At 41.3% G+C, this 14,671-nt stretch overlaps 1 protein-coding gene and 1 non-coding gene across 4 annotated transcripts in view; both read left to right on the forward strand.

Annotated features, from left to right (window-relative positions):
- The first annotated feature begins 9,920 nt into the window (after positions 1-9,920).
- On the forward strand, positions 9,921-10,024 carry LOC136377780 (U6 spliceosomal RNA). The gene has a single exon (XR_010746411.1). It is a non-coding gene; the product is annotated as a U6 spliceosomal RNA (small nuclear RNA).
- A 2,724-nt stretch (positions 10,025-12,748) lies between these two features.
- Positions 12,749-14,671, forward strand: part of TTBK2 (tau tubulin kinase 2) — a 215,205-nt gene continuing 213,282 nt past the window's right edge. Inside the window, exon 1 of one of the 3 annotated variants that reach the window (XM_066343762.1) lies at positions 12,749-13,109. The gene's annotated coding sequence lies outside the window, so the exon portion shown is untranslated. Of the gene's footprint in view, positions 13,110-13,313; positions 13,799-14,671 lie in introns of those variants that run through there. The other 2 variants (XM_066343763.1, XM_066343764.1) reach the window with 2 other exon arrangements.

Raw genomic sequence — 14,671 nt, forward strand, 5'->3', positions numbered from 1 at the left:
TAATTCCTGAACCTCAGGTATTCTTCTATTGTAAACATAGCACCACATAAAATTTTCTGATTCGGTGCATACATCATATCCTGGAGGATGGCACCCCACCCTCAGAGCATCGCCTCAAAGCTAACTGCACCTGCCATTGGCCATTCCAACATTCTATCAGCTCAGCTACTCCTGGAAAGTATGCAGTATGACCAGTGTATCTCATAGTCACGGGCCCACTCCTGCACCTTCTTGCCTGGGAAATGGATTCCCTGATTACATGCTATGTTGTGTGGAATTCCATGCTAGTGGAATGGGTACTCTCTAAGCCCCCAAATAGTGGTCCTACATGAAGCTCTGTGGGCAGGAAAGGCAAACTCATACCTTGAATAGGTGTCTAATCTTGTGAGAATGAAGCACTGACTGTTCTAGGATAGAAATTGCCTACAATTGCTACCAAGTAGCCAGTTGATTTCCTTGAAGAACAGCAGAGGAATGGACTCTGTTGATGACAGGATGGACATTCAAAGGCAGCAGTAGCTGTAAGAGTCTTGGTAAGTGGAAGTTCATGACGTTGGGCCCATGGTTAACCTCTACCTCTCCATTCATGTGCCCATTGTGTCAGTTGCCAAAAGATGCTAATGTTGGACTTATTTTGGCTACTTGATTGTTTAGTACCTCTTCTGTAATGAATGCTTTCTGGTGAGCATTAACATATAATGTAAAAATTTTCACACTTTGTGCACACACCAGTATGTCCATCCATAATATCATACAATGTGCTCTCTTTGTTTCCAGATTCTTTTGCCTGTGAGATTTATCTATGTTGTTGTATGAACCAGAAGTTATTTTTGTTGTTGCTAAGTAGTATTCAACTATATGAATAGACAAAAGCTTATATCTTCTCTTGTTGATAGACATCTAGTGTGTTTCTAATTTCTGGCTATGTATAAATAAAGAACGCCACTACCAGTCTGTTATTGTAGACATATGCATTTATTTATCTTGGAGACTATGTGTTTATGTATATACAGGATAGGCAAAAGTAGGTTTACAGTTGTTTGTATGGAAAATAATACAATAATAAATAATAAGGGAATAAGCTCTGTGTTTCATGAACTCACAACTGTAGATCTACTTTTCCATACCCTGTAGATGTATGGGTGTGTGTGTGTGTGTGTGTGTGTGTGTATAGTCATATGTATACATTATATAAATATATATGAAGGGCTGAGTCATGTTTAACTTTTTAAGAAATTGTCAAATGATTTTCCAAAGTTCCATTTGCCCCACATTGTTGTCAACACTTGGTATTGTCTGTCTTTTTTTTTTAATTGTAGCCAGTTTGGTGGGTAGGTAATTGTAGCTCACTGTATCTTTAATTTTAATACTTTTTCTTCAGATGTTTTGGGGATATATATACTCTGTAGATAAATAATAAATATGGTTTTTCTTCTCTTCCCTTTCAGTATTTATATCTCATTTTCTTTCTTCTCTTACTGCATGAGTGGGAGTATAGTGAGGCAGCTTAATGGCAAGAGTGGGAAATAATCATAAAGAGCTTTGTAAGTGATGTTAAGAAGGACAATGAAGAACTTTTTATGGATGACTAATGTGGCCAAATTTGCATTTAGAAAGAGCTCTCTGGCTACAGTGTGGAAAAAATTAAGTCACCAGGGAAAATTAGGAGGAAAATCAGAAGGCTCCTGACCTGACTAGGTGGTGGCGCAATGGATAGAGTTTCAGCCTGAGATGCTGAGGACACAAGTTCAAAACCCTGAGGTTACCAGTTTGAGCATGGTCTCATCTGGCTTGAGTGTGGGCTCATTAGCTTAAGCATGGGGTCACCAGCTTGAGCATGAAATCATAGACATAATCCCATGGTCACTGGCTTGAGCCCAAGGGTCTCTGGCTTGAAGTCCAAGGTCACTGGCTTAAGCCCAAAAGTCGCTGGCTTGAGCAAGGGGTCACTTGCTCTGCTGAAGCCCCCCAGTCAAGGCACATATGAGAAAGCAATCAATGAACAACTAAGGTGCCGCATCGAAAAACTGATGCTTCTCATCTCTCTCGCTTCCTGTCTGTCTGTCTGTCTGCCTCTCTCTTGCTAAATAAAAAAAGGCTCCTGAAGTGATGTAGATAAGAAGTGGTGACCTAAGCTAAAAAAAAAATAGCAATTGGAATGGAGAAGAATTGATTTTGAAAAGATAAAATATGTCTGTTTCCACTTAGTCCACATCAAGTGTGATTTTAGTAAATGAATCAATAAAAATATGCACATATTTCAAGCTATTTTTAGGATAGACATTTCCTTTAGAGAAGCCAGAAACCACTAAAAAGAACATTTCAATAAATGTTATCAAATATTAACAGAAAGGACTGTTGGATTTAATATAAAATATAAAATGAAAATAATGCAATTCAATGAATGCAGAATCAGTTACTAGAATTTATTTTCTTACAAACATGCTCCGATCAGATCAGGTAACAAGTTCTTTATGCCAGCTTCCAAAACTGGTAAACTGAATTGTAGTAATAATTGATGTGTTCCTTGATCAGCAAAATAGATGACCTAAAAAAAGTAAATTACCCTGGCTGAAAGTAAAACATTGAGGTCAGACCAATTTAGAAAAAAAAAAAAAAAAAAGACATAAGCAGGAAAGAAGTTGACAACAGCAGAAAATTTTAATTGATTTATGCAAAAAGACAAAAGCAGATGACTTGGAAACTGTGGCATTTATCCGAGGCCTCATAGCTCTAGAACTGCTGTTCTTTCTACTATTCTGCCTCCTTTGCTCTTGCTCTTCCTTCTTTTTGCCCTGCACGCTCTCCTCATCCTTAGTAAATGCCACACTTAGCATTTCCCACAGCTTTCATTTCATTAGAGGTGAAATTTTTTCAACCATGTGTCCAGCCTTGACCTCAGACTTACATTTCCAACTTTTTACCTGATAATATTCCTGGATTTTCAAGCTCACAAACTCTAAAATCACTTTCTCTGATCCAAACCATTTTTTTCTCTTTTTTTCTGTTAAAGTTACCACCGTTCTCCAAGTCATGCAATTTTGACATCCAAATTATTTTTGACTCTTCCTTCCACGGTAAATTAGTTCCCAAACTTGCCTAGCCTCATCAACTGTTTCTTCAGATTATACCCTGCCCTGTACAATCACCATGCTACTTCAGGCCCTTCTCACAACTTTGCCAGAACAGTTGCAATAGCCTCCTTGCTAGTATTCTTGTCTTTAGTTTTTACTTTCTTGAATTAATTTTGCATGTTGTCACAAATTTAATCTTTCTAAAGCTCAGAATCGGTAATAACCTCGGATTGCTACAAAACAACACAGAGTAAGTGCTGGCGAGGATGTAGAGAAAAGGGAACCCTCCTGCACTGCTGGTGGGAATGCAGATGGGTGCAGCCACTGTGGAAAACAGTATGGAGATTCCTCAAAAACTTAAAAATTAAACTGCGTTTTGACCCAGCCACCCCACTTTTAGGAATATATCCCAAGAACAACACGTCAATGATTCAAAAGAAGAAATGCACCCCATGTTTATGGCAGCATTGTTTACAATAGCCAAGATCTGGAAGCAGCCCAAATGTCCGTCAGTGGATGAGTGGATTAAAAAGCCATGGTTCATATACACAATGGAATACTATGGGGCCATGAAAAAGAAGGAAATCTTACCTTTTGCGACAACATGGATGGACCTGGAAACTATTATGTTTAGTGAAATAAGACAGGCAGAGAAAGAAAAATATCATATGACCTCACCCATTTGAGGAATCCAATGAATAATATGAACTGAGGAACAGAATAGAGACAGAGGAGAGATCAAAGGGACCAGAAGGAAAGCGCACAGAGTGAAAGGGGATGATAGGAAGGGATCAGAAAAGGGAGAGATTGGTGAAATTATGCACACATAACACAACGTTATAGAGAGCAGAAAAGCAAATCCTGGAGGGAAAGGGGAAGGGCGTTGCCGGGAGAGGGGAAAGGGGGCTGTTGTGGGAAATACAGGGAGGGGGTGTTGCATTTGGGAGGACACTTGAATCTATGTAAACACAATAAATTAAAATTAAAAATATATATATAAAAACTAAGGATAATTATATTCAAATGGGAAAAAGAGAAAAAAGAAAAAATGAGACAAGAAAAATTTTCCAGTTTTGCAAGCTTACTTTTTTCTTTTTCCAGTAGATGTCTCTAGTCTTCAAGTTCTTTTGTTTGTTTGTTTGTTTCTGCAGTGAGAAGCAGGGAGGCAGACAGACAGACTCCTGCATGCACCCGACCTGGACCCACCTGGCAAGCCCGCTAGGGGGAAATGCTCTGCCCATCTGGGGCATTGCTCTGTTGCAACTGGAGCCATTCTAGCATCTTTGGTGGAGGCCATAGAGCCATCCTCAGAGCTCGGGCCAACTTAGCTGCAATGGAGCCTTGGCTGCGGGAGGGGAAGAGAGAGATAGAGAGAAAGGAGAAGGGGGAAGGGTGGAGAAGCAGATGGGCACTTCTTCTGTGTGCCCTGTCCAGGGATTGAACCCAGGACTTCAACAATCTGGGCCAACGCTCTACCGCTGAGCCAACTGGCCAGGGCCTGGTCTTCAAGTTTTGGCTCTGTGAGAGTCTTGGGCAGAGTTCAGCTGAGGTGTTGCTGTTGTAATGATGTAGGCAAGGCCTCAGTCGTGCTGGTGGGTGGGGCTTGTTGTTAGCTCTTTACAGTTTCGGCTTTATGGCTTTGCAGTTTATGGCTCTAGCAATTGTGGTCTCAGGTCTCCGGGTGCTCCTCCCAATGTTCCAACAGACCAGTGGATCAAATGTGGAGTCCCTCTGCCTCTCGAGAGAATGGCCCCAGAGAGTAAGCTGTGAGGGATCTGCTACAGTCATTCTTCATACTGTGAGGGAAGGGAAGTGGGATCTGGGAGGCTGAGGTCGCACTTTGGTTCTCTCCTATGCTGCACAAAGGGCAGATGGCAGATAGAGCAGGGACTGTGCGCTGTGAGCCTATTGCGCTTGAGCACTGTGCACATTGAACCCTGCAGGCTAAGTGTGCACAGATTGAGTGCACCTCAGTGCTGTGAAGGGAAAACTCCTAAGCACTCACAGATTGAGTGTACCCCAGCGCCATGCTGACTGAACTCCACAGGCTAAGTGTGCACAGATCGAGGGAGTACTGCAGGCCTAACCTGTGGTGGCACAGTGGATAAAGCGTTGACCTGGAAATGCTGAGGTCGCCGGTTTGAAACCCTGGGCTTGCCTGGTCAAGGCACATATGGGAGTTGATGCTTCCAGCTCCTCCCCACCTTCTCTCTCTCTGTCTCTCCCTCTCCCCTCTAAAATGAATAAAAAAAAAAAAAAAAAAAAGGGAGTACTGCAGCCTGTGTGTGCACCCAGTGCCAGCGATCACAAGTGGAGCCCAGCAAAGTGGACAGACCATGCAACCCAGGCCATGTCCCTGCTCTTGGTTGTACCCACCTTAATTCAGCTCCTTCTCCTTTGCCTCTCAGTCTCTCAGCCTCTCCTGTCTTCAAAACAAAACCCAAGCAAAGCATGCCTCCTTCCCTCACATCATCAAGGAAAGAGAAAAATTCAGTCCTCCGGCTTCTCTCCTTTCCGGAGCTCACCTCGAGAGCATTTTATTTTCTGCACACACACCCCCCCTTTTCAACCCATTCCACCTTCACCTTCAGTCCCTTCAGTGCATGGATCTTTCAGGCATGGCTGCAGCCCAGCTGGGGTTCCTTCTGTGCAGTATAGTTGTTCAATTTGTTGGAATTTCAAGGGGAGAGATCAGCAATATCTCTCACGCCGCCATTTCTCTAATCAGCTCATTCAAGTTTCAGGCAATTTTAACAAAACAAAAGTAATTTTTTTTCCTGCTGAATAGGGTGAGGATGGTGGAGGGGGCTTCTGGGAAGGATGTCGCTTGGGAGGGAGCCAGGCCATAGTCTCCAGATATTTTAGGCATTGTGAGGAAGTTGATTTCCCCAGAAACTTCCCAAGCACCAAGTGAGGAAAGTGAGATCCAAACAGGAAAATGAAGTTCTGGTGATTGAGGCAAAGTCAGGCCCTTTCTCTTCCATACTCGTCCTCTCACTCTTGCCATGTACTGCACAGGGACCCCCCCCCCCCACACACACACACACTAGGAGGCTTTCCCTGGGACCAGCCTCCAACTATGAGCCCTGGAAGCAAGATATAATGTGAAATACCAACTGTGGATTAAAAGCAATAAAAAATTCTTGTTAGGAAAGAAAAAGACAGAAAACTAAAAAATTCAGTGTCTAGCTCTATACAGTTGTTACTACTTCTAAGTTATATATAATAGGATTTTTCTCTTTCCTCTCTGTTCTGAGGCTTCCACACTGGGGTATTTTTTCTTTGTTGTTTGTTTTTTTATAACCACTCTTTTCTGTTTGTTTGTGGATAAGAATTAAAGAAAATCAGAAGTCAATATATAATCATCATAATATGGAAGATGCAGAGAAAGGAAAAGCCAGAGGTCTCAATAGCATTTGTTTGGAAGTTAATACAAAGTATGAAGGCACGTGTATTTTTTGTATTTAACTTTTTGCATTTATGTATTTAAAAATGCTAAGGGTATTTAATAGATATTTAGAGTGAAGAACATATAGAAAATATACAGTATAAGAAATGACTTCTCTATAACTCATACAAAGAAATAATATATGAACAAAAAACTATAATTCAAAATAGCCTACTTAAAAACCATATATTATATTCTTTAATCCTCCATAGGATGTGGTACCTAATAAATTTCTAAAAATTTTAGTTGCCATCTGCAAATATAGTTTATTTTGTAGAACATTCAATGTGAAAATACCACCAGAAAAATACACTGCTCACAAAACTTGGGGGATATTTTATCGCTTCATATTCATTGTGAAATATCCCCTAATTTTTGTAAGCAGTATATTTAAAAATAATTTTTGTCATCTTCATCATCAGGTCTCTAAAAATTACTTAACAGGCCTGACCTGTGGTGGCGCAGTGGGATAAAGCGTCGACCTGGAACACTGAGGTCGCCGGTTCGAAACCTTGGGCTTGCCTAGTCAAGGCACATATGGGAGTTGATGCTTCCTGCTCCTCTCCCTTCTCTCTCTCTCTGTCTCTCTCTGTCTCTCTCTCACTCCTCTCTCTCTAAAAAAATCAATAAATAAAATATTAAAAAAAGTAAAAATAAAAATAAAAATTACTTAACAATGAGTCACTGGATAGTCTGTTTTGATTAGTAAAACAAAATAGAAGAGATCATTCTGTTTCAATACAGTTTGCAGTGGCATATTATGACCACTAGGGTGTGCTATTAGCTTTGCCATCAGGTTAGTCCTCCTGGCAATAAGTCTGAAAATCATAGCTGCCCAGTGTTTGGTGTGGATCAGGGGTCCTCAAACTTTTTAAATAGGAGGCCAGTTCACTGTCCCTCAGACCGTTGGAGGGCCGGACTATAAAAAAAACTATGAACAAATCCCTATGCACACTGCACATATCTTATTTTAAAGTAAAAAAAACAAAATGGGAACAAATACAATATTTAAAATAAATAACAAGTAAATTTAAATCAACAAACTGACCAGTATTTCAATGGGAACTATGCTCCTCTCACTGACCACCAATGAAAGAGGTGCCCCTTCCGGAAGTGCAGCGGGGGGCCAGATAAATGGCCTCAGGGGGCTGCATGCGGCCTGTGGGCTATAGTTTGGGGACCCCTGGTGTAGATAATCCTGAACCAGAAAGTCACTGAACCTTTTCCAGACTGTCATAAGGACACATCAGAAATCATAATAACACTTTACCAGTTTCCCATTTGAAAACTGTGAGTATACAAGGATGCTATGTTAATGGATGATCTTGTAACAAAGACAAAATGTAGAAGATCGAGCAAATATGTATAAAGTTGATTGTTCTAATAGAATGAAATTTGTAAAAAGTTAACATTATTTTATAGTTTGTTCTATATTTCATAAAAGTTAGGCATAAATAGGAAGTAGATCAAGAAATAACTATAATTGGAATTACTTTTGTCAGTCCCAACTTTTAGTTTCTTTTATAACTTTAGTTTTTTGTTTTTAGTTTTAGGGGGTTTTTTTGTTTAGTGAGAGGAAGGGAGTCAGAGACAGACTCCCACATGCACCCTGACCAGGATCCACCTGGCAATCCCATTAGGGGGCAGTGCTTTGCCCAGCTGGGGTCATTGCTCTGTTGCTCAGCAATGGAGCCATTTTTTTAGTACCTGAGGCACAGGCCACAGAGCCATCCTCAGCACCTGAGGCCAACTCACTTGAACCAATCAAGCCATGGCTGTGGCAAGGGAAGAGAGAGAGAGAGAGAAAAGGGGGGGGGGTGGAAAAGCAGATGGTCACTTCTCCTGTGTGCCCTGACTGGGAATTAAACCCAGGACGTTCATACGCCAGGCGATGCACCACTGAGCCAACTGGCCAGGACCTCTAACTTTAGTTCTAATCAGTGTCCATCTTCCTGGATATTACATTCTATTCTAACAACCATCAAATATAAATTGATATTCAATAGGTTAAAAGACAATAGACTCATATACCATAAATAAGATTAATTACTTTGTCTCCCTCATTCTTCTTGTTTGAAATTTCTTTAATTGGAAATAAAGGATGAAGATTTTAAAGAACACAAGGATTTGATGTATTTAATATATATATATTTGGTGTGAATGCAGTTTTGTCAAAAGAGGTCAGGCTCTCAGAGAATCCCAAGAATTTGGCCTGCAGTTTACTAACCCCTGTTCTAGCAGTGGTCAGCAAACTCATTAGTCAATAGAGCCAAATATCAACAGTACAACAATTGAAATTTCTTTTGAGAGCCAAATTTTTTAAACTTAAACTATATAGGTAGGTACATGGTTATTAACTTAATTAGGGTACTGCTAAGCTGGCCAAAGAGCCTCACTCAAGGGGTCAAAGAGCCGCATGTGGCTCGCGAGCCGCGGTTTGCCGTCCACTATACTTCTATATGTCACATGATATGCCTCTGTTATAGCAGTTATTGCAGTGTATTGTAATAAGATTTGTATGTTTGCTAATTCATTGTGAAACCCTTTAGGAGACGGGCTGATGTTATTCATATTTGTTTTCCCAGTGTTCAACAGAGTAGTTGGCATTAATAAGTCCTAAAATATTTTGTTTAGTTGAATAAGTAGTATTCAGATAGAAACTGGTTTGTGGAAGCACTGAAGAACCTGTTCACTATTCAGTTTTATGTTCCAAAGGACTGTGTAGTTTTTTTTTTTTTAAATAGCTTTATTGAGATACGTTACATGCCATATAATCAACCCATTTAAAATATACAATTCTGAGATATTTTTATTAAGCTTTAATTGACATAAAACATATTAGTTTCAGGTGTACAACATGAGATTTGCTTTTAAAAAGAGATGGAAAGATCTAAAGGTGGGTGTAGGCCACAAATGAAGGAAAAGAGAAAGAAGAAAGTAGTTCTCTGGTATGATTTTTATTCTGTGCTGAAGAAAAACTGTATTAAAAGAGGCTTTATGTTCTGTGTTCAAACTCAGTATAAACCTGAACTTGGCTCATTATCCTTGAAAATGGTCTAAGACTGATCCAAGGTATCATTCTTTCCTCTTCAATTATCCAGAGTACACATCCCTAAACTTGAATTATTCCTCTCTCCATCCCCCCTCCTCTTTTCTCCCCAAATCTTACTTTATTATCAATTGCTGCATGACAAATTGCTCCCAAAACTTAATGAGTAAGCAAAAATAAACATTTATTATCACATAGTTTCTGTGGGTCTGGATTTTTCGATTGGCTTAACTGGGTGATTCTGGCTTAGGGTATTTAGAACAAGGTAGCAGCTGAGATGCCAGTTGGGTCTGCAGTCATCTGAAGGCTTGGCCAGGGCTGGAGGATCTATTTCCAAGAATGGCTTACTGTGCTCGCTTTGGCAGCACATATACAAAAATTGGAACGATACAGAGATTAGCATGGCCCCTGCGCAAGGATGACACGCAAATTCGTGAAGCGTTCCATATTTTTCTCAGATAAAAAAAAAAAAAAAAGAATGGCTTACTGATATGGCTGGCAAGATGGTACTGATTAATTGGTGTAATGCCTACAGAGTTCCTTGCCAGGTGCCCACTGCAGTGGAATGCTTGAGCGTCCTCATGTTATGGCAACTGGCTTCTCTCTAAGTAAGTGATCCAAGACAGCATAAAGTAGAAGCCGCAAAGTCTTTTATAACCTAGCCTTGGAATTTACACATCATTATTTGTGAAAAAACGTACTGGTTACACAGGTCAGCTAAATTCAGTATGGGAGGAACTATTATATATCAGGAAGAAGGGATCACTGTGGGGCTTCTTAGTGGCTGACTACCACATTTCTTTACATATACTGCTCACAAAAAATTAGGGGATATTTTATAGCTTCATATTCATTTTGAAATATCCCCTAATCTTTGTGAGCAGTTATATATATCAAAGAGGATTTCTGAATTCCTGAAGTCCAGTACCAGCTTTTGAATAATATATTACTCTTTCATTTAGCCTGCCTAAAAAAACAAACAAAAAACAACAACAAAAACCTCTTGGGGCAGACCAATACTTCTTAAGTGGAAAGCATCGGAGAAAAAGGAAGGGCTGAGAACTTGTTTTCCTTGGGCAGTCCAATATCCCAGGTTTCCTATTCCTGTGGTATTAACTTTCACTATATGTTCATTCTTATACTTTTACCCTGAGATACACTGTTGCCCTATTGTCAAGATACTCACCATAGAACACTTCCCTTTACCCTGCACTTTTTAAGACTTTCTCTTGATACACACAGCTACTAGACTGCTTTCTCATGTACTCTACCTTACCCATCATGGATCTGCCTATGGGAGCTGGTCATAAAATAACAATCAGAATAATAGTCATCTTTCTATCATTTGGAGAATCTAACTGTGTCTACTGTCTCATTTAAATAAACAGTAAGTTCTGTAAATAAATTCATTAAAACCCATGATAGCAGTGATATAGATATCTGGGTAGCTTAAAGAGGACACCCTGTATTTGCTAAGTGAATGAAAAATATTCTCTTCAAATAGAGAATAGCTATTTAAAATAAGGTTAGTCATAATATCATTGAATCTGGACTTTCCCCCCTATAAACTTCTTTAATTTTAAGGAAAAGTATTTACAGAAACTCTAATCCTTTCCAACTCAGATTATTTGCCCAACTAATACTCTGAACTATATTCTGTTAGACAAAGTAATGGAAAAAGCGACTTGTGGTTTCAATTAATGGAAACCCCCCTCCAACAATTTGGCAACTTCAAGTTTGAATAGAACAAGATTGAGTCGCATCAATTGCCTTTAAATGCACATTTTGTCCTACTTTTTAATCCAAGGATTTAAAACATGACAGGCAGTAGAGGTGCCTGCTGTTTTTTAAAAGAATGTCAAGAGGCTGTAGCATTTCCTGAACAAGAAACAGATTCTGTTACCACTCTGGGATTGAATGTAGAATTTATATTTAACCCTTTTATATATTTTTCCTTTTTTTTCTTCAGTGTTAAATTTTGTCTACATGCTCAAACTTTTTATATTCTTAATTGGCTTTATTAATGTCAGTTGAGTGAAGAAAAAGATTTAAAGTAAATAAAGCTCATAATTCATTCCATCCTTTCAATCCATGGTAGACTCCTGGGAATTATTGTGATTATTAGTAAAAAAGAAAAGGAAAGAAAAGGGGGGGAGGGACATGGGAGGTTTAAGAGAACTGCCTTTTGGTTCTGCCACAAATTAGTCTTCTAGTCTTGGGAAAACTATTTCACCTTTTGGGTTTTTTTTTTTTTTCTTCTGTAACTTGGTGGCTAAGGATGGGAGAGGCGTTTCATCTTAGGTTTTCCTCTTCACCAAAGAGTTCGACACAACACCAAATACAAATTTAATCCCACACAGCCTCATTGCTTCGCCCTCTTCGCTTTGATTTCCAGGGACGCCCTCCTTCTCTTGCTTAGAATCCCATACTGGCCCCCAGGGGGCTGCTCATTGAACCTTTGGCTAGTGGTGTCTCAAGAAGGGAATGAAACTTCGTTCTTCATGGGTTGTGAAACCCATAAAGATACTCCCAGCTTCAGGCTGACATTCTTTTCTGGGGTCTCGGTTTCTCTTCCTCCTTACACCGTCATGCCTTTGCCTAGTCTCCACCGGTGATTAGCTTTGTGTTAGCCTGTTCTGGGGACAGCGCCAACTTGCCAGACCCTAGCAGCTCTGATTCTAAGGAAGTAGCATGGCAGGGCCTTACGGACTGGGGCCCTTCTTCGCGACTGCCTGAATATATAAACCCGTATCGTGACAAAACATTTCCGATTTTCTTCCGAAAAGCCCAACCCTGGGGTCACAGCCATGCAAGTTATAGGACACCACTGTGCGCCCTCCGCTAGTCTCAGAAGTCCTACTTTTCTGCTCTGGACCGGATAGTTGCAGTAGTGGCTGGAACTACAAGGCCCAGAGTCCCCGCGTGCATGCGCGCTGCTATTGTGACGCTCCTTTCCCGGTAACTCGCCCTCTCAGGCAAACTTGAAGATAGCGGCAATTCTCCGGTGAGGGGCGGAGACGTTCTCTGCCCGACTCTCTGCCCCCCTTCGTGATAGGCAGTGGAACCAACCAACCGACATGACGGGATCATGACGCAGTCTCCAATCAACACCAGCGGCGGAGAGATGGGCGTGCGCACTGGCAAGGCCGGTGGGCTAGGCTGTGCCGGGTTGCGAAGGGGGCGAATAACGTCGGGTCGGGTCAGCGGGCGCTGCAGTAGTCGCCGCAGCGGCGATGGGAGCGGTGGGGACGAGGTGGCGGCGGCGGCTGGAGGGGAAACAGGGGCTGGCGCAAGAGCAGCGGCGATGGGTGGCCAGCAGCAGCAGTAATAACTGCCGCCGCCAGTAAACGCGGACGGTACCCGAGGGGACTAACTAGACGGACGGCCCTCGAAGCCACGCTCGGGTCCCGCCGCAGTGTGCGGCGGGGGATGGGCAGGCGGCGGCGGTCCCGCCTGCTGAGGGTTGACCCCTGCGGGTCCTGGCCCTGAGATAGACGCGAGCCCCTCTGCTGAAATCCCTGCGTCCGCCACTGCCCAGGTAGGACACACCCCCCGCGCCCCCTGGCGCGGCCTGGGATCCCTCGGGCTCCGCCCTCCCCAGTTCTGACTCCTTTTCTGGCTACCGCACAGGCGAAGTACCGACCCTGGTGCAGAGGGAAAGGGTCGGGAGACTCTTCGGTCGCTGCCCACGCCCGGGCTTGTGCCAGACCCAGTCACTCCACCTCACAGACCGTCTGCTTCTCCCCGGTTTCTCCGAAGGCTTGTGCCCGGTTTCCCCAGAGGCTTTTGGTGTCTTCACTGAATTTGGAGGGTTATGAAGATTTGTTCTGTTTCTCTCTGTGGCTGACCCACGTATCACTTGTATTCATTCTGCTTCTGGTACCAGGACTGAACACTGAGGATTCTCGGACTATACTGACCGCTTCTTTCCTCCCCCGCCTCCCCAAATATACTAACAAGGGGCATCTGGCTATAGAATCTTTGCTGTGTAGTAACGACAACGAAGTCCATGACTTCCTGTTACTTAGGCTGCGAAGTAGTGACCTGAGAGATTTACCTGTCATTTGCTTTAACCAAGATAATATAGACAACCTGGGTTGCTATGGGAGGGACCAAAGACTCCACACATGTACTCCACACGTTATCAGAGTAGATAATCCATTGGGATGCCAGGATACTTTATGCTACAGTGAAGTTAATTTTGTTTCAGTCGTGGCTGCATTAGAGGTAAAAATGACATTGAGGTGTACTTTTTTTTTGTATTAAAGTTGATAGGTGGCAGCAGTTCCGGTATTAACTCTTCTCTTTGCTAGCTTTAGAAATTGTTCTTTCCTAGAACATTAAAAGAGGACAGTTTTATTGTAATCTGTATATTATGTAAAGATATTTTGGTAGTCAATAGAAATTGAGTTCCTGTATTCACGTACGAGGATCCCATTATTATGAATGAGCATTTGTATACGCGCGCGCACGCGCGCGAAAGATTCCACTCTGTTTTGTTACAATGTTTGGTTCTGAGCCCTTAATAACAGTTGCATTGGTTTCTAAAACACTGATTTGCAGGATAAACACAAAGATGTGTTTGCTGTTTTCTTTTGGCTAAATGGAATAGAGTTACGTTCATGGGGGGGGGGGAGATTGATTTTAAAGTATTGAGGGAATTGAATGCTATGTATTTTTTTAATGTAAAGCAAGCAGGAATGGTGACAAAAATTGCTTAATATGACATCTTGAATTTATCTTAACTCTAAAAATTTTCAAATAGTAGTAAGTGCATGGACTTGGATAGCAATTTGTAAGCTATCCAAATTGAAAATGTACTGAAAGGAATTTCTCCTAATTTAGAAGCTTATGTCTTTTTGTATGACATTTTTCTTTTTATCAACGGACTAAAAGAGATGTTTAAAGCATGGTTATAAAGAAAAGTTTTTCTAACATTTTTCTTTATGATAGAATGTTAGGAAATACCTTTAACTTTTTTAGGAAAGGAGAAAGAAATTGAACTCCCTAGCTATATTAATTCATAATATCAAATTGAAACACATTTGATCTTCAGTAGTGGACCAAGAATAATATATCTTGCTCATTACTGTATCTTGT

This window comes from Saccopteryx leptura, chromosome 6, assembly GCF_036850995.1.
Source record: "Saccopteryx leptura isolate mSacLep1 chromosome 6, mSacLep1_pri_phased_curated, whole genome shotgun sequence".
NCBI classification, from domain to species: domain Eukaryota; kingdom Metazoa; phylum Chordata; class Mammalia; order Chiroptera; family Emballonuridae; genus Saccopteryx; species Saccopteryx leptura.